General features: G+C 37.5%; 1 protein-coding gene across 1 annotated transcript in view; it reads right to left on the bottom strand.

The window, feature by feature from the left end:
- The window catches only part of LOC120423190 (uncharacterized), a 65250-nt gene that overhangs the window by 14698 nt on the left and 27074 nt on the right, over nucleotides 1–23478 (bottom strand). The window lies entirely within an intron of this gene.

The raw sequence follows: 23478 nt of genomic DNA on the forward strand, positions 1-23478 counted from the left end.
AATTCGCAAAAATGTATGCACAAAAAAAAAATCAATTCCCTTAATCGTAAATTGTGTTTATGAATTTGAGAACCACGAAGGAATTTATCATGAGTACAATTCACGATTTCGAGAATTGACTTTTTTCCGTGTAGGAAAACATCGTTTCAGGATTATGGCAGCAGGTGGCGCAGATCTCGCCCAAAATGGTTCAAGTGTGAGATTCTTGTAGGGAATTCAATTCCCGACCACTGTGTCGAAGGGTGCAATCACAATCTGTGATATCTCAGCTCAAATTGTCGAATACTTACAAACCATGTTTGTATGGAATGTAGCTACATTTGTTTATAATAGAACTAAAAAAATGTTCAGATTTTTAACAATGAAAATCGTACCAACATTATTCGAGATATCATTATTTGAAAAATTAAGGCTTATTGAGTGACACATAAAAAATCTCTGAGAAGCTGTATCAAACTATCTATTGGACGATTGTATAAGTTCTTAAATTAAATTAGTTTTACAAATATGAGATTTGTTACATTAAACTTCACTATGCTCAATTATTTATCCAGCTAAATTTATGTCATTTGTTTCAACATACTTTCATGAGGTTACATTCGAACTATAGAGAGATCAAAGTAACGATATTATTTACGTAAGGCATGTTTGATATTTAAATTATGTTATGAGCTTCAATTCAAAATAAATTAAAAATTTACAAGAGTGGCTCAACAGCACAGTAAATTAGAAGACATAATGTAAACTGTGTTATCCAAATAGGATGCTGATCTCAATTCTATCTCTCTCTCGCTTCTCCGTAGCATGTTTTGATGGAAAGCTCACCCACCCGGACACAAAAACAACCCCCAAAGGCGATGTATGAGAGCTTTCATCTTCATCTTGCCATCAGCCGTTGCAACCAATAACCCCAAGACTTTTCTTGGCGCTCCAGGTTCTATCTCTCACTCTGACCCAGCAAACGAGGGACGAAAAATGACGACATTAAACTTTATCTTTACACCACGTTCTTCAATTTTGGCTCCTTCGAGGAACACTATTAAATTTTCCCACCGCTCTGCGCTGTTGGCCACTTCTCCCCCTCCCCCCAATCCCTTGTTAGTCCTATTGCAGTACATCAAGTGGGGTGTGAAGGAAACTTTCTTCCTTCGGGGGGTCCTTCCGAACAAAACACTTTTCTCTTCCCGCGCAACCCAACCCGGGATCGTCCACAAAGGAGAGGATGTTCCTAAAGTACTGCCTTTTCGCAGCTTTTCCCCGAGTTGTGAAAACTTGGGTCTCGAACAACTTTTCACTCGCTTCCATCCCTGCCGCCGCAGTCACCGCTGATGAACGATTTCTGATAGCATTGTGATTTGCTGGATTTGGCTCTGTGTGTGTGTGTGGGATTGCGTAGAAGAAGGGAAAACTTTGCGTTGGATTTAATTAATTTTAAAATATCACGTGCGCGCGGCGACACATTTCACTTGCTGACTGGGTCGTCTTCCTGTGTGGTTTTTGGGATAGTTTCCGGCAACGAAACCCACGATTATGGAAACATGCACAATTGGGTCCTAAAATGAAGCTTAGATTGCTGATATTATTGTTTACAGCGAAAAAGCTTATTTTTCTGAGTACAATGACCCTTTGTACGACCACAAAGAGTTTAAAATGGATTTTTAAATCAATTTGGAAAAATTAACCTCGCGGTCCTTCTTGACAGAAAAGCTCCTACTTGACAGCTCGTTCCAAGGGGACCATAGTTGATCCATCGAAAAAATGTTGTCTTGTCAATATTTTTTTTTGCATTAAAATGAAAAAAAAGTGATCAGAAATGGTTTTTAATCGTGTTTTTTACCGTTGTACATAAAAATTTACATAGGGCTTTAGTACCCAATTGCCGGATTATCAAGAGATCGACTGTCACTCTGCGAGCTACAACTTTCCAGTTGGGCTGGAGCTGATGAGTAGTGACAGGCCAGCTGAGAACACTTGGGTGTGTTTAACAATTATTTTCTTAATTTTGACTTAAACCGATTCAAATTTTATGGTTTTTTTTTTATCTTCAAACCATAAGACGCTTAAGGGGTTACATACATGTAAATCGACAAAAAGTCAGAGGTTGGTGTGAGCACACACTTAAATTTATTTAAAATCTATTTTCAGGGCATTAAAATATACATTTTCAAATTTGAAGACATTTGGATGTATCATTGCCGAGATATAGCTATTTGAAGTTGGCAGTTTCAAAAACGGGTGCCACGAATCTCAACACTGCCTCGACCAAATCGACTCAAAAGTTTGGTCAAGACTTGTAAACCGGTCCTGTGTGCATGACGAAAGCCGATTTTCAAAAAAAAAATATTTTAATAAAAGATAAAAATATTTTTGTGTTTTTCATATACAAAATCGTCAGTTTTTGATTTTTGTATTTTTTGTTAAAAAGCAAAATTTCAAAATCGGGCTTCGTCATGCACACGGGATATGTCTTGAGAGTCTTCACCCCAAATTTCAGCCAATTTGGTCCATCCCATCTCGAGATACCCGTAAATCAACTCGGTGCTTCGAGAAAAACGTTCAGAAAGTTTGACAGTCCGTTTTGCGCACGGTAAAATTTTGAGCTTAAAATCGTCCCTAATTCAGTTTAAGGTTGTAATATCTTCATGAAACTTTCAGGAGTGATTGAAAATCATGTTTTAGTGGATTCTATAAATTTTCTGTAATATGAAATTTTATGATTTTCTACATGTATGTAACCCCTTAACCCACAATTGATCGTTTTTGCCTTCCTCACTTTACTGAGGAAAGGCTATAAAATCACTCGAAAAACGAACTTTTTAGTTAGACCTCCTAGACCTACCTTCATTTGTACATATCGACTCAGAATCACCAGCTGAGCAAATGTCTGTGTGTTTGGCTGTATGTAGACATGTGTACCAAATCAATGTCACTGGAATATCTTGTCACAGGCTCAACCGATTTTGGCCGGAATGGTTTTAATCGATCCGTTGCTATTTAAATTCATGCAGTTTTATCATGTATTTAAAAAGTTATGTTAAAAAAACTGTTTCATATTAAATTAAAATTATGGTAAAAAGGGTGGTTTTTGCATGAAACCCTCACATGTTATATATTTTTAGAAAGCATATGAGAAGACCTTTCTTGTGGATTAAGAATTTTTAAGATCTGACTTACCTATCTAAAATTACAAGCAGTTTAAAAAATGGTCTGAATTTACATAACCTCAAATGGTCCCGTCTGATCGCCACGAAAAAAGCCTTGTAGAGGGATGCCATTTTCCTGAAAGGCGGTGTCTGTATAATCTTGACAAAAAGTCTGTAGGAAGTCTATTTTTTTTACTCGTCACTTATTTTTATTAGGACCTCTTATGTGCTGCGATCACGTTAAAGGAGATCCTTAAATCATGTGGACACTTTAGGGGATTGTAATCACTCTATAAATGAGAGAAAGGCACCAACTACCTAAAGGTGGATTAAGCAACGTTTTTTTTTAAATTCGATTTGCAATAAGGTGGTATCTCTCAATTTCATGCGACGAAGATTTTTTTGAAACTGTGGATAAAAGTTTTTTTATTTCCAAACTGTGTTTTCATTTCACTGTGTATTGTTTTTTTTTGTTTCAATATAGTTTACGTGAACAAATATTATTGGTCTTCTAGCAATTCTTCACTAAAACCCCTTGTATTTTGATATTAAAAAAAAATAAAAGTGTACAAAAAAAAAATCATTTTGAAAGGTTAATATAATATAATATAATTATTAGGGTGGGTCATTTTTCTCGAAAGTGCTTGGATCCGGCTGAAATAAAGACCACCTTGTAGAGGGTACCCATAAGGACTCTCATACCCGTTTGAAAGTAAATTTCAGGTTAAACATATTTATATTTTTGTTGTTGTTTTTTTTTTTAAAGAATAATAGTGTCCATGTATGTCCATCTCCAAAAAAAATCTCTACAATTATCATTTTTAGACTTAAAAGTTGAACAAGTAGTTGGTGACTAATAGCATTGCAAAGGATTTAAATCAAACAATTTTATTTCGTTTTCTAGGTGTTTACAATTAGCCTAAATTTTTATCTCGGCAATTCTTGGTCTGGTTTTAAACGTTCTAAATCTCCTAAAAACCTATTTTCTAAATTTCAAAATTAAACTCATCATTTCAAAAGAAATTAAAATCATAAAATTGGCCTTTTAAAAATACTAGTTTCGGCCAAACAAAAAAAAAATATTTTTTTTTTGGGGAGCTTCCTCCCCCTCCAAAACCGCCTGAAAAATCATGGATTAAAAAATCAGGGAGCAAGAAAAATGTTTTTTGTTCAAATTAGGCCGATGCAAATATTTAAAAAAGTTTTTGTCCCTCGGCCCTGGCCGAGGTCAAGAGGGGGGCAAAAAAATAAAAAAATAGTCTTCACATTTAAATGAAAAAAGTGTTTTAAAATGCATTTTACACTAGTTCAGTTGCTTTGCAATCATTAGTTTTCAAAAAATCTAAGATCTGACAAAAACAAAAATTGTATCGAAAAAAGAGATTTTGCATCGAAAATTTTCAAAAAATCTTAAGATTTTTTAATAAACCCAAACATGCTAAAAATGATTTTAAACGCAGGAAAATGTATTTTAATTTGATTTCAGTTGGTTGCACTTGAATTTTCATTGAAATTTTGAAGTTTATTGTAAAAATTTTTTTTTTGCCCTCTGATTTTTCGGACCAATTTTGAAGGGGGGGGGTGACAAAAACTTTTAAAAATATTTGTACCAGCCTTACCTACTTAAAATTTTTAACGATATTTTGAATGCAATCATCCGAAAACAATTAAAAATGCACTCCCCTGAGTTTCAATCATTTTCAACATGTTCAAGTTCGTATAAAAATATATTCAATGTTAGTAAATTTTCGATAAATAAAAAACTTTTTCGTGTAATGAAACGGACTACTTTTCTTCGTCAAAAAAAATAAATAAAAAATAACGTCATGATTCGAAATCCGGGCACTTAGTAGCATATCATTTTTGTTATAGCTGGCAAAAATTCATGTAATAAGTTGGAAATGTAGAAATATCATCAGGATGTAGTACAAACAGTCAGTTTTAAGAGAATGCATGCAAAATATGTCTTTTCTAACAATTTTTCATCAGAATTTGAAAATTAAAATGACTTGTTGTGCTTCGAATCCCGGACACTGATAAAAACTGATTCGAAATCCAGACACTTTTGCTTCGAATTGAAATGTTAGTGAATAGCATTCTTCAGGTCTTAAATAAGCTGTTAACATCAAAACAATCGTATTTTATATAAAAATTTGTTAGAATTTAAGGAAATCAAAACTACAAATTTCTGCTTTGCCTTCCCGTCCCGTGCTTCGGACGCTTATGAAATATTTCATGTGAAAAGTTTCACATTTTTGGTAAACTTATAAATTTATTTATTTGAGAGGAGCGTCCGTGGCTGACTGGTTACGGTGTTCGCTTTGTAAGCGAATGGTCCTGGGTTCGACTCCCATCTGCTCCCAACGAGAAAGTATTGGAAATATTAATCTTGAAACTCAGAACATGAACGAAAAATCAAAGTCGCTCGAGTCGGGGTTCGATCCCCCGTCCTTTGAATTGGTAAGCAAAAATGCTAAATGCAAAAAGGCCATCGCGACTTGGTGAGCTAAAACTGGAATTAGGAATACTGTTACTACCAACTATATACGCGCTGGGTCCTTGTCCATTTGACACGGGTTCGGAAGTTCTAAATAACTTTTGAACCCGATTGGTGCAAACGTTCTTCAGGGCGGGGCTTGTCGATAAAGCTGAAGTACCTCGCGCTCGGCTAGCCAGCGTAGAAATGGGTCACCGAAGCTCGGCAGAGCTAACACCTTCCAAATGCCTATGCGAGTTATTTGCATGTATAGAATGTAGATCTAAAAATACATGGAAACAACTCAATTTGTAAGAAGCGGCCGCGTGGTCCCGTCTGGTTGGTTGCACACACACACACACACTTATAAATTTATTTATTTGAATTGTTTTGACATTAACTACAGACTTCAAACAAACTTTAAATGAAAGTTGATGTTAGAATTCATCAAATAACACAGTTTTGGCATTCATAATGCGAACTTATATCCAAATAATTGATAGAACAAGATGAGGTGTCCGGGTTTCGAAGCGTCCGGGAATTCGAATCATGACGTTATATAAAATTCAAATAACAAGCCATGGTCTCAACATTTGAATGAAAAAAGTGTTTTAAAATGCATTTTACACCTGCCCAGTTGTTTTGCAATCATTAGTATTCAAAATATTCAAGAATTGAAGATATTTTTTTTTTCGTCGGAAAAAAAAACTTTTTGCGGTGCTGTACATTGGAATTTCTGAAATTTTTTAAATATTTTTGATCGATCACAGACATGCTAAATATGGTTTTAAACGCAGGAAAATGCATTTCTAATGGTTTTCAGTTGGCTAGACTTCTATTTTCTTTAAAATTTTGAAGTTTTTTGAAAAAATATTTTTTTGCCCTATGATTTTTCGGACCGATTTTGAAGGGGGGGCCGACATAAACTTTGAAAAATGTTTGCAACGGCCTAATGTGAAAAATATCGTTTCAATATAAATTTGTTTTTGCTTCCAAACTTGTTGAATATATTTGGAACGGGGTTGCGTGGTCTCAAATTACAACAAAACCGATTCGCCCAAAATTTTACCGCGGGTTGGATCCCGTCCACCATGTAACTCTAGACTTGAATCGTAATTAAATTTTTCGCCTCACCGGAGTCATTAATTCTTCACCGGCACTGCCATTTTGTGATGTTTCATCTCCCGTAGCTTTCCATTTCCATTTCGACGTCCGGAAATGTGGTCGGTATTTTCTGGCAGGGCTTCAAACTCTTCAAATTTCAGGCGCTTGGGTGAAATTAATCGTGGCTCACTTATCAACGAAGGCTCTCAAGAAACCAATTTCATTCACTTTGTACACCGGCGCGCAGCGTTTCGTGTCCTCGTGGCGGGGTGGGTACAATGGTTCCTATAGCTATTTATCTCCGCCATGAACCACATAATCCATCAGCCAGACAATGGCACACAGTAATGCAGAAAGAGCTCATAATGAGCGGAGGGGGGCCACGTTAAATGGACGGGATGCTTCCTCTTCGCCTTTCAGACGGATTCAAATGAATGTAGGCAATGAAAAACAAAAAAAAAGCTAGGAAATATGCATCTCACACCCACTTTTCGAATGCGAGATGCATCTGCAGCTTTATTCCGTATCACCCTAATATGCTGCACTTCTGTACGAATGTAGAAAGCCATAAGGCAAATCACTACCACATATGGACATTTAAGGCTTGCACAAGATTCGGGAACTGTAAGTACCATTGTTTCACAGGAATCGTCATCGTCGTCGTTGCGTTTGTCACCAACCTCACCGCGCTGAAGGGACCTTTGATGATCCCTCCACATGCAACTTTATAATGCGGCCAGGGTTGCCAGATTTTTTGATTAACCATCAGCTAAAAGGTTGAACGTTTTTTCCAGATTTTATTTTTTTTTCTGTATATCTTAAAGGCAATACACAATAATTTGAAGAAAAAAAATTCAACCTGGCAACCCTGTAAATGCACCTTTTCCCATTTCCTCGAAGTTGCAGCACATGCAAACATTAAAGTGTGTCTATACAATACACATAGGGGAGTGAAGGATTCGAAAATTATACGCCATATGTATCGTCGCTATAATTTACAGACTAATGAGACTACCATTAGAATTAGTAGGCATTGAAAGTTCTGGCCGCGGGAAGCCACCGACGGCGAGTTTTGGAATTTCAGGGGATTTCCCTTTCGAGTCGTCTGCTGAGTGGTCAAAGTTGCCGCCGCTGCCGCCTGCTGTAATATGGGGTAGATTTTATTTACCATTTGAAGGGAGGTGGCGGCCGCATAATAGGGTGTAGGATGCAAAATCGATTTCACACAGAGTTCTTTTTTTTTCATTCTTTTCCTTGCATGAATGGAACTCAGCACGCGATTGATGTCTGCATTGTATGGCTTTTGTAGGTACATATTTACTCCGCTTGCGGAACAAATAATCGACGGACAATTTAATTTTATGAAATATTTTATTAAAGCACGGTTTTTTTTTCGAATTTAAAGTTTTTATATGTTGATTAACATTCAAAGTTAAATAATGCAGAGGTTGATTTTGATTAATGAAAAATTGGTTTAATTTGGTAATGCTGAATAAGAATACATACTTAAAAATTGTCGACAAAAAAATTCAATTTCTGTAAATGAAATGCAATTAAAATTTTACGTTTTACGTTTCAGTAGGAATTTTCTGATCGATTTGGTGTCTTCGGCAAAGTTGTAGGTTATAATTAGTACTTTTTAGAAAATGCAGGTGAACCAAAAAATTAAATTCCCGTTTTTTATTTGACTTTTATCATCAAAAGTTGAACTCCCTAAATATGTATTTTTAAATTGTTATGGTGTTATGGTGTGAAATCTGGTACCGGAGAAATCAATATAAAAATAAATAGGAAAGAGCCATTGAGCAATTTTGCAGAACCGATTACTTGCTTTTCAGTTTCTTCTTAGTGAATTAGAATGATTCGCTAAACAAAAAATGCATTAAATTTTGAACCCCTCATGAGAAAACAAAAATTGAAAATGTGTTGCATAGTTAGTTCTAAATAAGGATTTTTAAATTTGAACAGTGAAATTTGACAGCTGATGGATTCAAATTCTTCCCAGCCGATCCAACGCATCGATCGATTTATAGACAGCAATTTTCCCGTTGCGTGTCTTCGTCAAAAACACCCTCGAGTCGCGTGTCGAGACACAAAATCCCCTAATCGCTACAATTCCAACTGTCCTCACCCTACTGAGTCCGTGCCACCCTACTTCCTCGTCGCCAACTGCGATCGACTGGCCAGGGTTGGTGTGAGGCAGCGGCGGCGCCACGAACCTACCCCTTAATAATTTTGTTTATGCTCACAGTTTCTGTCGCACCCCCGTTTTTTTTGCCTCTTCTTTCCACAACTCTCTTCAATGCCTTCATTGGCAATGCTGAGCTAACCCTCCTGCCTGGCTTTTGCGTTGGAAAAACTCATCCGGAAAAAAGCAGACCGTAACGACACAAGAAGCTGCTCCACTTGTCGGCTAACAGATTTGTTGTTGTCTCTTGATGGAACACCTCTTGTGCACTTGGAGCGACCTCGAGAGGAGTTTCATCTCTCCTTGGTGTGTAGGTGGGGTGCATTGCCCCTTTTGCAGCCTTTATCCTTTCTTGTTTTGCATTTTGCAGGAGCGGAAAAACGGCTACTTTTGGCCTGCGGTTACCGGAGATGTATTTTTTTACACAAGTGGGCGATTTTACTTAATTTGCATCTCTTGTTTCTTATCTCCATGGCAGCAGCAAAATGTGTCTTGTGTTTTCTGTGAGGATGGCACTTGTTCTTGCTTTCCTGGACATTTACTTTGAAATAAGCAGGGCTGCGGAGTCGGGTCATATTTCAAACGACTCCGACTCCGACTCCGACTCCGGCTTTCTCAGATTAGCCGACTCCGACTCCGACTCCGGCTCCGAGTTTCAACAAATGGTTGGCTCCGACTCCGACTCCGACTCCGGCCTACCAACTCTAGCCGACTCCGACTCCGACTCCGACTCCAGCTTTCAACAAATGGTTGGCTCCGACTCCGACTCCGACTCCACATATTTTTATTGCTCACTTTCAGGCTGACATTTGTAAGAAGCACAGTGAGAGGCACCTTGTTTTTAAAATGACAATTTTAAACGAAACATTTTTTTTTTGTTTTTTTAAGACGTACATGGCTGGCTGAAGGAGATTATTATTGCAAATCAATGTATCTAAACAATTTCTTCGTGGAAAGGACGCTTAAGATGTCCTTTTCAAATATCTGTGACATGGAAAATATTTTACCCTGGAAATTTTTAATTTATTTTAATTTAAAAATTTTATATACTTTAAAAAGGAGGTGCACGATACTTCGTGGATCTTCACCTAAAACGAAGCTTTATGAATGATCTTGCGGCTCCATCAAAATATATGAAAAACTTAAAATATAATAAAAAACAAATATCCACAAGTAAAATATTTTCTAGGTCACACATATTTATTTTTTTAAGGTACATTGTTATGCAATGATTATCACCTTGCGTCATATTGGCGTGGGACATACAGTATGAGAAAATTCGTACCAGTTGATAATATTTTGATTTTGTTTTTTGTATAATATTTGAAAATAAATTAAAATCCTACATTTTGTTCTATAATTTTTTGTATCAGTTCATTTTTGTACTGAATTCTTGAGATTTGTTCAACGATAATTTGCAACGATATCAAAATAGTTTAACTAAAATCAACGTCAACATCAACAATCAATGATTAATTCAAAATTTGTTGCAACTTCTTTTGATATTTTTTTGTTAGTTTCAATTATTTTAAATGCAACATATTGATTTTCTTGTACTTAGTGATAAACATAATGCGCATGTTGAGTTCCAAGTAAGAGATTGTTATTATCGTTGATTATTTGTTACAAAAGTTAAACTGTCAGTGACTCTTTTTCGATTTGCAAAAACAGTGATTACTATTTTTAATCTTTTTATGTACCTCGTACCAAGACATATGCTATCGGGGTAAAAGATGACTGTGTGTGTACTTTTTTTCAGAAATAACTGGATAAAATTTGGTCAAATTTGAATTGAAAGGGCACATAAATATAGGCAAAAGGAAGCATTCAAAAATCAATTAGATATGTCTGACTACATAACCAATATTTGTTTTATTATTTTTTAAATTATGATACTACATACTTGGGTAAGAGGTTATCATTTAGTGATTATAGTGTAATAACACAATTAGAGCTTTTCAATCACAATAAAAAGCTTCAAAAACACAATGGCATCTGATAAATCAATTAAAAATATAAGATGTTTTGTAAATTAAGTTCAGGAAATACTGAACAATAAAAAAAACATGTTGTGTTGAATTTAAGATAACTCCGGCTCCGACTCCGACTCCGGGTTATCAGAAATCCTCGGCTCCGACTCCGACTCCGACTCCAGCTCTTAAAATTTAGCCGACTCCGGCTCCGACTCCGACTCCAGCTGTTAGAGTTTTGACGACTCCGACTCCGACTCCGACTCCAGGTCCCCAAAAAGACCCGACTCCACCGACTCCGGCTCCGACTCCGACTCCGACTCCACAGCCCTGGATATAAGAATAGAAAAACCATTGCAAAAGATTAAAAAGGATTTAAAATGGAAAATTCTAGAGTAAATTTTCAAAACAACCTATCCCTCATGGGTTTCCTATGCAGATAGGACCTTTTGAAAATTTAATCGAGAATTCAAGAGTGCCAGCATTCAATCATATATCTCGAGAACAAAGTTTCAACATCGAAGCAACCCTCCTAAATCAAATCAACAGTATACGATTGCAGTACGTATGCAGCATAAAAAGAAAACACAAAGCATACTTCGTTTTTTCCCCCGAAGCATTACGGCAAGGGCAGAACAGGGGGAATCCCATTCGGGACCATCCATAAACCACGTGGACACTTTATGGGGGGGGGGGGGGTATGGCGATTGTCCACGCTCCATTCAAAAAAGATTTTTTTTTGTATGGACAATTGTCCACGAAGGGGGGGGGGGGGGTTCGAGATTCCCAAAAAAGTGTCCACGTGGTTTATGGATGGTCCCTTCAGAACTTGCTATGTTTTTGCTTGGTTCTATCTGCTGCTCCTACATCGACTAGAGGCAGCAAGCATTTCCGTTGTATAAAATGGGAAGTAGCAATGAAGTGAGTGAGTGGAAGCATTTCCAACTTATTGAAACCACCCCCTACTTGTACGGATTTTCCAGACGTTCGCCACCTTCATCGTGCCATGTGTGTGTTGGAAAACTAGGGAGGTTCACGGTCGTTGTGAATGATTCAAAGTTTGCAATTTTCAGGAGTGCTATAACCACCCTAACAAGCGCAGATCATCTGCACACGCTGGCTGGCTGGTCGAACTGTAGCAGCAGGGTGATGGAATGGAAAATAACCACCCCCACTCTCGCTATCCAGACACATGAATCTTGGCCGGTCTGCATTTACTGACGAGCCCATGCGGTGAGTTGAGGGAAGATATACGGTACAGTAACGAGACGACAGCAGGGAACGGGAACTTCAAAAAGGAACGTTTTATCTGAAAAAATATTTTGTGAAATTTGGTTGAATTTTTAAGAAACGTTTACTTAAAAAGTATTTCTACAAAGAATACACATCCTAAGAAAATGTAAATTTCAAGAAAAAACGTTTTCACGCAGAGCGTGATCCTTGAAGACGATAAATGTATCGAGAGAGGAAAATATACTTTCTCGAAAAGCAGGGAGAACAACAAGAGGACAATTCACCGTAACGCAATATTTGTGTTAATTCTGATCCTAAATTAATAATTTATTGCGCACTGTCCAACCACAAGACTAGTGAGCTGCACAAACTTAGCCGGTACCAGGAAGAGCTGGATTTATATATACTAGGGGACAGCAAAATAACGAAGCTAGGATGACAACGGAACGGTTTATGACGGCAGTCGGGTGGTCCCCCGTTGCACACAGAACTCTGGTGGCCGCCATCATCACCGGCACACTGCTTGCGGGGTTTCAAGTGTAAGGATATCCCCCACAAGAAAATTACATTAGAGTCACTGCTCTTCATCCGTCCCGCGCGAGATTTCTCCGGTCCCCCCGGCTTCGTCCAGGTGAGGAATCATTTTCCATGGGCGTACTAGATAGTAGTTTATATTGTTTTATTCCGTAAATTCATTACACAGTCCAACAAGATTTTGTCTCTGAGACGAGTATATGTGTTCCTAGTAGAATTTTGCCTGCTGAATCCGAATCCGGGTCCAGAATTGCTCCAAATGGTCCCAATTTTGAGATACACCCGTTTGAAATGTTAGTTTAGGCCAAAATTAGCTACTTTGTTGACTATTTTACAAAAGAACTTTTGAATAAACAACTAAACCAATACATGTATCTTAAAGTTCAAGTTTTCCCCTTTCTGAAACACCCCTGGTTTTTAAAATTTGATTGTTTCTACGCATATTTATAGCCATTTTAAAATTATATTTTCAGTTGGTTCTCATTCAAGTTTTTCCAACTTGCATGCAAGTCAAATTCTAATTTTAAAATGGCTATAAATATGCGTAGAAACAATCAAATTTTAAAAACCAGGGGTGTTTCAGAAAGGGGAAAACGTGAACTTTAAGATACATGTATTGGTTTAGTTGTTTATTCAATAGTTCTTTTGTAAAATAGTCGACAAAGTAGCTAATTTTGGCCTAAACTAACATTTCAAACGGGTGTATCCAGCCATGCCAGATATACAGATAAATCTGTATTATACAGATTTTTTGATCCCAAAAATCCCAAAAATCTGTATATACAGATTTTTTAAAAATTATTTAATTTGAAAATTTCAATAATTTAGTAATTGAATTATGCTTTAATATGATTAAAAAGCTTAAATCTGTTGTGAAAAGTCTAAACAAATCTTCTATGGCTTCGAATTTGACATGATACAGATAAAATACAGATTTATTTTTAAGAAAATACAGATTTCCCATAAAATAATCTGGCAACGTTGGGTGTATCTCAAAATTGGGACCATTTGGAGCAATTCTGGACCCGGATTCGGATTCAGCAGGCAAAAATCTACTAGGAACACATATTCTCGTCTCAGAGACAAGAAACATTTGATTTTTTGTTGAACTGTGTTATTAGTGTTAGAAAATCACCTGACTAAGCTTTTAATGAGTTGTAGAACTATCCAGCTATTGTTTTAAACAACATGGAAAAAAGCAGCGTTTGCAAAAACGTGAGAAACGTGTCTAGAATTAGGAAACTAGAAGAATCTCTCAATCAATTACGTGTTTCATAATAACTTAGCAGTTTTCTATGAAAATGTGTGTCTAGATTTTTGAATAACCAAAGATGCCATTTTGCGTCAATTGTTTTCAAGGCATGGTCACCTCTAACTAATTTCTCCTCTTCGCTTGGAGTCGGTGATTTTGGCGAATTGTAGACTGGATTTCGTCATGTATATATGATGAGTTTCCAGAACAGGTTACTTACTAGCTGATAATTAGGAATAAAACCAATTCAACCTGAACCAAATTCTCAGCACCATGAAAGCCGTCCATTGCCGGCCGCTCTTATCACCACCGCTTGATGATCCACTTTTTTAAGGTGACGAGAGGAAATCTCCTCAGTAGCCCCAAATTATTTCTCTTAAAGCTCATCATGTGCGTCCGAGAGAGGCAAAATCGGTTCAAACGGCGTGGATTTTTTTTTTTTGAAAAGTGTGTTTTTTGGAAAATCGATGTAATTGAACATTTTTCGAACCACACTAACACGGGGTAGGTCACTCTGATGGCCAAACAAAAAATTATATCTACGCCGTGTTAGGGTGATCAAAAAAATTGGCATTTTCGTCATTTTACGCAAAAACCACAAAAAAATCAGAACAGGAAATTGACGAATGCGGGAACAAACAACTTTTTTTTATTATTTCGTCCCAAAAAAATTCTAGAAAAAATGTCTTTTTTTAGAAAATTAGTTTTCAAGTTCCGCCACTGCCACCGGAATCGTTCTTTGTCTTCCACTTTGAACAAGAAGTAAACGAGTCGGTGAGTGGATGAAGATGTTGCACAAACCGGGTGAATTTATACATATCGGTAAAATTTCATCGCGCCCTACTCCCCTAAACAAGACTTTTTACCAGTCCGTCTCGTCGGACGGTGGGTGGTTTTATGGTTAAGAGTGGTTGCTTCCGCCCGGACAGCGACGGAAGGAAGGGTGACTTTCTTGGCCGAGTCCATAGACAACCAGACGTCTTTGCTAGTTGTGACCGCGCGAAATGCAAGGAAGTGTCAAACGCGTGTGGCTGTGGTGAATATAATTTTGCAGTGGTGAGTTACTGATTATTCAAATTGGTCGTTAAATTGTTGTTTAGTGGATTTTTAAACAGATTTAAGTCTGTTTGTCTGTGGTCGCAATATATCGCTTGCGCGCGACTTGCTGTGATTGTTAAGGGGACATGCTGTAGTATTTTATTGCGAAATATTTCCAGTTTATTATGCAAATACCTCCGGAGTGCTGTTCGACATTCGTGCGCGAAAAATCATTCCGTGTAAATTCCATCAATCATTCGTGCCAAGTATTTATACAACTTGTTTGCATCCTTCCGAGACGCAGTGTGAGGCAGTTTTTTTCCCGACGTTTTGCCGCGAGCAAAAACATGACTCTGTTCGTAATATAAAGCCAGTTGGTACGAGAAAAGCTCTTAGGTGCGCTGCTGCTGGCGCGGAATGAAGAACATAAAATCTTGGAAATTAACACTCGACGAAATGCTGCTGCGCCGGCAGGTGGAACCGAGATGAGGAAAATTCTCGACAAGATTCCAGCATCTCGAGGCGAGCGGCAAAGTGTTGGAATTTGTCGCAATATTAGGACGTAGTTATTTCCACAAATCCAAACCTGGTGCCTTCGACCCCGGAAAATGTATAAGATCAACTTTTCTGCCAGAGCAGCCCACGAGCTGCACGCTGAGATTCCGGGCTGGTCATAAATTATAATTGAATACAGTTTGGTATGTTATTATTGTTTGTTGTGGTGGGCGGCGAAATTGAATTCCCTGGTGTGGCGCCCAATTTTCGCCATTTTGCTCGAATGGGGAAAACCGAAACAGTATCACCTCCCCCCCTTAAGGATCAGCAAGTGGCAAAAAGGTGGCAATAAACGCGTAGAATCATAAAACTTTTCCCGTTTTGTGTCGATGCTTTGGAAATAATTTACATAAAAATGGCTCAAGTTTTGTTTTCCATACAACTCAGCAAATTGTTGAATACTTTATTTTCACATCGAGGCTCTGTCGTTTGCGTGTGAACACTTGGTTTAGCCAACTGATATGGATTAATGAAATTGTGGAAAAGTTTAGCCACTAAATTGAGAACGAAAAATCTTCATCCAACACAATGTTTCTAGAGGTTAGTTGAAAACAAGGACCTGAAACGAGATCCCACACGAAAAAATGTATTCAGGATATCGTGAATATCGTTGTGATGTCATGAATTCAAAAAATTGTTCATGAACTCATGAAAGTTATTCACGCGTTCATATACAGAAATTCATCAATGTTTTTTTTTTCCTGTCATGACTGATAATAAATTTCAATAAGATTTCACACTTTTCCCTCCGTGCAGTGTTCCAGTCACAGTGACGACAAAGTTTTAATCGGAGTTTGTCGGGTGTACTAGTTGGTACATTTGCAAATTAATTTCGTTCGGCAAATTTGAAACTTGATGAGCCTGATCCAGGTCGTTTAGCTTGTTTTTTTCCTCTGCTCATCGAGATTCTGTCTCTGCCGATAAAAGTGTGAACAAAAGCCATGGGAGCGAAATCGTTTTAATGTTAATTTTGTTTGCTGGATAATTAATGAGCGTTCACTCCCGTGGCATGAAAATTTAACGAGACATGCTCTGTGTCACGAGGTGCAAAACTTGAGTTCGTTCCTGGTGTGCTACGGGTCTTTGTTCCGGTGATGAGCCGTGGATAACTTTCCAGCGGCGAGAACACTGACTCGTAATCACCCTCATCGGCTAATCAACTGATACGATTTTAATTGATCGGAGTGCTTTCAGGGGACAGTTGAGTAAATTTTCGATGGGGGAAGGGGATTGAAATCAAGTAATGGTTTAAAAAATGATCCGATAATGGGCAAAGCGTTTCAAATACAGAATAAAATGGTATTGTTTAATTCCGTTTTTTTTCCTGTCAGCTTTATTTGTTTGTTGGAAATCCTCGAAAAATCCAAAATCACTGTATCGAATAAACTCATCCTCCGCAGGATATATATTGCAAACACAAAGGAAAAAACGAGTCAGCCTCGTTACGGGAGCGCTCCGAATCAAAATAGCCACCATGGGAATTTTCCAGCCCATAAAAGCCAATGAAATTCCGTTCGTTAGTCCGTCGCACGGTCCGTGACCCCATCACGTGCAAGTGCGAAAGGATCGTGAAATGCACGTTGAGTCAAAGTTGAAACTAGTTTCGATCTAACATCTCGAGTAGAATCTCGCAGTTTTGGGATGATTTTTTCCCTCCGTGTTCGGTGATGGCTCGTTTGTTTACTTCCTGGTCAAACAGGTCATAAAAGTGTTTCGTGGTTGCTTAGACGATACAGCCTGGTGACATAGATGGCTTTGCCGATGGAAATATATGTCTGCGACGCCTGCTTTGACCTGCGGCATGGTTCAGAACATCGAAGCAACCATTTGAAGCAAGGAGTATAAATGTACACAGTTGCCGGATATATTTAATTCGATACAAAGACCGTAAGGCAGCATGTCTGCGAAACGGGGGGAGTGTATTAAATTGCTACAGAAACATCATGTTATAAATATTATATTGACAACGGACGTTTAGTTAGACAAATTACGAGCCCCATTGGTCCCCTTTTATTGAATCCACTCGCTCGAGCCTTGAACCGAATGTACGCATGGGGAGCCCTTGATAAGAAGGCAGGCCGTTGTTGGTTGTCCGTTATGCCTGCCTGGCCAGACTTCTGGGTCGTCGTCGTCGTGCCAAAGAGCACAAGACATGCACCACATTTCGGTTAGAATTCCGCAACCCCCGATACTATCATCGCACAATTTAACCCCTTTGTTTTGCGAGGCTGGAGCGGGCCACGGCCACAGAATTTGCTATGGGTCGTTGAAGTATAGCTGGAATCCGCCCCTGCCCCACTCCAGAGGATGGATTGGGCGGACAGCCACAAAATGGTATGAGCCCCTCCTGTGCATTAGGGTGGACTAAATTTATAAATTTTCCAACAATCGAGAGCCACAAAAAAGCGATATTTTGAAAATATATGATTAGATTTTAATAATTTTAAGAATTTTAAGAATTTTAAGAATTTTAAGAATTTTAAGAATTTTAAGAATTTTAAGAATTTTAAGAATTTTAAGAATTTTAAGAATTTTAAGAATTTTAAGAATTTTAAGAATTTTAAGAATTTTAAGAATTTTAAGAATTTTAAGAATTTTAAGAATTTTAAGAATTTTAAGAATTTTAAGAATTTTAAGAATTTTAAGAATTTTAAGAATTTTAAGAATTTTAAGAATTTTAAGAATTTTAAAAATTTTAAGAATTTTAAGAATTTTAAGAATTTTAAGAATTTTAAGAATTTTAAGAATTTTAACACTTTTAAGAATTTTAAGAATTTTAAGAATTTTAAGAATTTTAAGAATTTTAAGAATTTTAAGAATTTTAAGAATTTTAAGAATTTTAAGAATTTTAAGAATTTTAAGAATTTTAAGAATTTGAAGAATTTTAAGAATTTTAAGAATTTTAAGAATTTTAAGAATTTTAAGAATTTTAAGAATTTTAAGAATTTTAAGAATTTTAAGGATTTTTAAGAATTTTAAGAATTTTAAGAATTTTAAGAATTTTAAGAATTTTAAGAATTTTAAGAATTTTAAGAATTTTAAGAATTTTAAGAATTTTAAGAATTTTAAGAATTTTAAGAATTTTAAGAATTTTAAGGATTTTTGCCTTCCTCACCTTACTGAGGAAAGGCTATAAAATCACTCGAAAAATGAACTTCTTAATTTGACCTCGTAGACCCACCTTCACGTATACCTATCGACTCAGAATCAAATTCTGAGCAAATGTCTGTGTGTGTGTGTGTGTGTGTGTGTGTGTGTGTGTGTGTGTGTGTGTGTGTGTGTGTGTGTGTGTGTGTGTGTGTGTGTGTGTGTGTGTGTGTGTGTGTGTGTGTGTGTGTGTGTGTGTGTGTGTGTGTGTGTGTGTGTGTGTGTGTGTGTGTAGGGATGTGGGTCTGTGCACCAAAAAATATGCACTCGATTATCTCAGCACTGGCTTAACCGATTTGGACCGTTTTGGTCTCATTCGATTCGTCTTGGGGTCCCATAAGTCCCTATTGAAAATTATGAAGTTTAGTAAAGTACTTCAAAAGTTATGCTAAAAAAACGATTTTGGCGTATGTCCGGAAGATTGTAAAAAGGGTGGTTTTTGTAAGAAACCCTGTCATGTTATACATTTTCAGAAAGGTATTAAAAAGACCTTTCCAATGAGTCCAAAACATTGAAGATCTGATAACCCTATCAAAAGTTATTAGCACTTAAGTGTTATTTATACACTTTTTGGAGGCCGGATCTCAGATATTTCAATGAAAATGATGTCCGGGTCCATCATGCGACCCATCGTTAGTTAGATAATCGAAAGACCTTTCAAATGAGCCTAAAACATCAAGGATCTGACAATCCTATCAAAAGTTATTGACACTTGAGTGTTATTTATACACTTTTTGGAGGTCGGATCTCAGATATTTCAGTAAAAATGATGTCCGGGTCCATCATGCGACCCATCGTTAGTTAGATAATCGAAAGACCTTTCAAATGAGCCTAAAACATCAAGGATCTGATAACCCTATTAAAAGTTATTGGCAAGTGCCAGTTATTTATACACTTTTTAGAGGTTTGATTTCAGATATTGTGATAAAAATATTGTCTGAATCTTCCATGCGAACTATCGTTGGATAGGTTTTTTTATCAGACCTTGCCGATGAGCCAGAAATATTGATGGTCTGCGAACCATATCAAAAGAAATGAGTAATAAAGTTGATTTGTTAAACATGTTAAGGGGGAATGTTGCTTTTTTTACTGAATGTATTGACTTTATGAATATGAGGAAGGCACCAACCACCTAAAGGTGGATTAAGTAACGTTTTTTTTTTAGAATTTTAAGAATTTAAGAATTTTAAGGATTTTATTTTTTTTAGAATTTTAAGAATTTTAAGAATTTAAGAATTTAAGAATTTTAAGAATTTTAAGAATTTTACAGCCACAAAATGGTATGAACCCCCCCTGAATTTTAAGAATTTTAAGAATTTTTAGAATTTTAAGGATTTTAAGTATTTTAAGAATTTTAAGAATTTTAAGAAATATAAAATTAAAAAAAAATTGTTTATTTTATAAAATTTAAGAATTTTACAAATTTTCAAAATTGAAAGAATTTTATATTTTTCCAAAAATCAACGAAAATGAAATCACAAAAATGTTCCGAACACGATAAAATAAATAAATGAATTATATGAATATAATGTTTTTAAAGAGATGATTATTTATTGATATTTTATTACACCCTGAAATGAGCATGAAAGTTCGATCCAACGGTCAGACTGTACAGTGAGGATTGTGATTTATGCCTCCATTTGAGGTTAACTTCGCAAGCAGAATTTGGATACAATTATTTCACGTAAATTTTGATTGAAATTCAGCTAAATTGGTTTAACCTCCCCTATTGAAAAATGAGTTCGTTAGCACATGGATCGCACTGTACAGCGGATAATACCTCAAAGCGAGTTTAACCTTTGATCTAACCCCCGGTCTATGCCATCGATACCATCGATAGTGACATAGTGCTCTTTTGCATGGCACATGTGTGTGTACCAAAAACCATATAATGCCCAGCTTGGTTTTTGAACGAATCAATTAACGTTCCGTGTTCCACCTGAACCGGACCAACAACATGCTAAACGAATATGGTTTCAGTGGCAAAATTTTACCCCGAATTCCGTCCAACAATCGACTACCACACTGGTGACACTGGAGCTGTAGAGTCTGACTAAGTAGTAATTGACATCGAACGGAAGGTGATAATCCGGTCGGCTTTTTGGCCAATTATTTCCTCATAGGTGTGTGCACCGAGTTGAGTTCCTCCTCCCACCCAAACTCCAGCACTAGGCCACACAGATCGTACGCTCTTTATCACGTTCCGGCGTTCCGAGTTCTCAAGTGAGTGGGGTTTGTATTTCGTTTCATTTTCATTTCATCGACCATATACCTAGCTTTTCCCCTTGCAGCAGAAGCATTTTGATGACATATATACCGGCGGCGGCACAGCTACATCGGAGAGCGATAATCTGGCCGACTGGAATCGAGTTTCCGAAAGCCCTTATGGCACACACAGTCGATAGTTATTGCAGGGCCGCCGGTCCCAGAATTCAATGCGAATCTGTATCCTTGGAAGAAAGTGTATAATAGTAAAGAGAGAAAAAGCCGGAGAACAGATGGACCACTTTGGCTGGGCAAGAATACCGAACAGTGATAAATCTAGCCTTATCTGTGGCCACACGCCTCCTGCACTGGGCACTGTCCGTATTAGGCCTACACTGGGTTGCAAAATAAAAGTAAGAAAATATGTCTCGAGAAGTTGAACAAAACGATACATGCAAAGTGATGTGTGGTTTGGCACGTACCAGATGGATTATTTTCTTTGTTGGCACCAAACTAACTTTTGCGAGCTTCATGATTGACAAGTATTGAATAGTATTTTTTACAATCACTTATTTGCAAAAATATTTTTTTACTTTCATTTGAATTAAGCGCTATTAACATGTATTTCAAACCAGCTCTTTTATACATTGCTTCCAAGTGTATAAAAAAGGTGTGGACAAAGTGGACCAAGAGTGTGAAAATTTACGACGGTCACGTCCATCCACTTGGGGCCGGAGTCAGCAGTGGTCAGGGAACGGATATAATACACGTCTGTTTGTCCAGAGAGTCGGAGACAAAACGAGCCGACAGGAAGAGCTGTGAGGAAAGTGAGTCCAGCGGCATAAATCATAACACACACACATTCCGGGAGGAGTTTTTCTTTCCTGGAGGAGTGAAGGAGGAGGACGACACCAAATTTTCGGCCATTTGACTGCCGCAGTGCCAGTGCCGCCACTGTATGCATATGAGTTGAAATTTAAATAAATTTTGTCCCCGTCCGGTTTGGCAAATAGAGACAGAGAGAAAAAGGGTGAGTGGGAGCTTTCGACAGCTTTAGAAGTGATGTGGGGAACGGCCTAGCTAGGGTAAACGGTGCTCTGTTTGCATAGGAAGTTTGGGACTTGCCGAGACGGATTGAATTATTAAGCAATATTAACTGTTCCTTTTTGCCAACTAGGTGTGTTTAGGTTGACCAAACATCGTTAGAACTTTTATTAATAAAAAGTTTGTCTATCACTAGTCTTTTTTGAGTTATAGTTATTCTTGAATAAAGTACTATTTTTTCGTTTGCTAAAAAGATTCCAAGACCTCTACCATATTTTTTTAAGTTTTCTCGAAATTGTGCATCGAAAACAATTATATCGGACCGATTCTATCTATCTCCAACTGTGGCTATTTTACAACATAAGTTCGAAATTTCACATTTACTTTTTTTTTCAAAATTGCAAAATCACTACTAACAAACATTAAAAAAAAGCAGACAAAATTAGTTATCGCCTTCCGAAATGTAAGACGTGGTTTAGAAATATGTAAAAGTATGTTTTTTTTTAACAAATGAGAAAATCACGGTTTAATTTTTTGAAGAAAATCAGATCAATAGTTTCTAAGATATCGTCGATTGAAAAATAAGGGATAATTTAGTAGCACTTAGAAATCAGAGATGGACAAAAATTATCACAATTTTTTAAAATTAAAAATAAATGTTTTTTTTTATAATTTATTGTTTTAGGCGAGGGGGATGACACTTCCGCGTTGACCGAGCGATAAAGATTCCTTTGCTAACCTTTTCAGCGTTCACTTTTACCTTTCCGCTTTTTCATGCTTTAACTTGCGATAACCGCGTTAACTCGCTTTTTCGTTTACCTTTTCTTGCGTTTTTGCATCACACTGCTCGATTTTTTTGACAGCGAGAACTGTCAAGAGCAAATGACAGTTCTCGATGTCAAATCAGTCGAGCAGTTTGTTTTGCCATTTTTTTCTCCGTCACCGGACTCGATCGTCGATTTAAAAAAAAAACGGGGGCACCCGGACAGGAGTAAGCAGGACACAGCGGCCCGGCTTTAGCATGTTGGCAGCATCCGGACAGAACGGCAGCAACTGCAACCTGAAAGGTCGGCATTGTTTACCGTCCGCTAAAAAAAATTAAGAAATACTAATTCACGCGTTTTGTCTTGTGTTTTGCATAAATCCGGTCGCTGGAGTACGTTGCGGACCCGGGAGAAGTGGAGTTCCGGCCCTGTGGTCGCTTTTCGGTGAAATTGGTCGTGTCGCAGATTGAGGTTAGGATGAACGGATCCGACCGACGCTCGATCAATTCCAAAGGTGGAATGAACGGCAAGTCGACGAACTCCGAAACGGCGAATTCCAGCGTCTCACTGCAGTTGCAGGAGATTTACGCAAAGCTGCAAAAGCTGGACGACCTGGAAAAGCTAAGCAAGGACCTCCTTGGGAAGCTGCTGCAGCTTGCGCATCGGATCGACGTCGTCTCCGCTGAAAACCTGCTGAAATGGGGAATCTAGGAACTGCGGCAAGATCGGTTGCAGGAGGAAGTCCTTATCAAGGGAATCAAGTTGTAACGTCCGAATCAACACCTGGAGGTGTTCCGTAGTGTCTGCGCTGGGTTCAACGCGCCG

The sequence above is a fragment of the Culex pipiens genome, chromosome 3, assembly GCF_016801865.2.
Source record: "Culex pipiens pallens isolate TS chromosome 3, TS_CPP_V2, whole genome shotgun sequence".
NCBI lineage: Eukaryota > Metazoa > Arthropoda > Insecta > Diptera > Culicidae > Culex > Culex pipiens.